Here is a 1408-nt window from a genome sequence, read left to right as displayed (position 1 = left end):
TATACGAATCTCTATTACACCACATAGACTCGTAGAGTCAAACATGTCCCAAAGTGAAGCATATAGCTAACACTTTCCCCATTTCCCTCGCATGTCTTGTTGAATGGAGTTGAGCTTTCATTTCCTTATCCCTCCAAACATGTCCCAATGCCTTAACGCCCAAAACCACTATACATATAAGTAAGTACTCACAATCCTATGTCATGCCAACTATATCCAATGGTTCCAAGATTACAAGGCCAAAATATTCGAAAAACAACATATATTGCTTACTGTTTATCCATGCATTATCACTGCATATTAACATATTTTGCAACACACTAGCATTGTCATATAACATATATATTACACATTTATTACATGCAGATCATAGCACTTTACACAATAATCACCATATCCACATATCACATATCATGCATATTGTTTAACCACATAACCATAAGATAAGTATGGTTCTAAGAAAGATTACACTTGAAATTTAGAGTAGAAGTTTAGGCTACATCTAAATTCCCAAATAAAAATGACTCGTGTTTACGAGTAGAAATTCCATACACTCACCACTTTATGCTTTTGTCAAATATCGAAAGCTCAACTAACGCTTCCCTAGCTCATAGCAAGCTCTAACGAATTTGAAGCTTTGTTGAATGAATGAATAAGTTTTAATGAAAATCTAAAAAACCCACGTTTGAGGATGATGATTAAATCTATGGAGTTTTGGGTGTTTTTCTTGAAGATTAAATATGGTAAATAACTTAGGAATGATAAGAAATCAATGTATTTAGGAATCAAAATCAATGGAATAGCTAGGGATATGGCAAGGGGTGGCAAGCACAATGAAAAGAAAAAACAAACGTGAAAACACGTTAATAGTGAAGAAATAGGTTCAATTTACAAAATGGTGAAACTACAACATAAATGCCTATATTTGACTTTGTTACAAATTAGTCCTTCTAAATTAAGAATTTTTGGAATACTTTTCAAAATGATTTAAAGTAAGATGCCAAAGTTGAAAACTTATCGAGTACTAACCTTACAAAATTCTAAGCTCGTTACGCTAAATTCCTAAATACCCCTAAAACTCCTTGGCCGTATTTTGGGGTGTTACATAATAGTAATGCGAGCTAGTTATATTGTGTAATAAAATGTGATTAAATAGATATGTTGGCAATGTAAACACTTGAAACCATTGATATCATGGCATGTTATAGGATTGTGAGTATTACCATTTTTTATGTGTTAGGATGTGGCCAGAAGTGTTGGAGATAAAAATGTGAATAGCTATTCACTGTAATGTGTGTAGATGTAATATGTAATTAAAAATTTTACTGAGTCAATCCTATAATGACATATAAAGAATATGTATAAAAAAATATATCCACTGGGTCATTGGCTATGTATTACCTTGCAA

The sequence above is a fragment of the Gossypium hirsutum genome, chromosome A11, assembly GCF_007990345.1.
Source record: "Gossypium hirsutum isolate 1008001.06 chromosome A11, Gossypium_hirsutum_v2.1, whole genome shotgun sequence".
NCBI classification, from domain to species: Eukaryota; Viridiplantae; Streptophyta; class Magnoliopsida; order Malvales; family Malvaceae; genus Gossypium; species Gossypium hirsutum.
The sequence above is the reverse complement of the archived record's forward strand: the minus strand, read 5'-3'. Positions refer to the sequence as shown.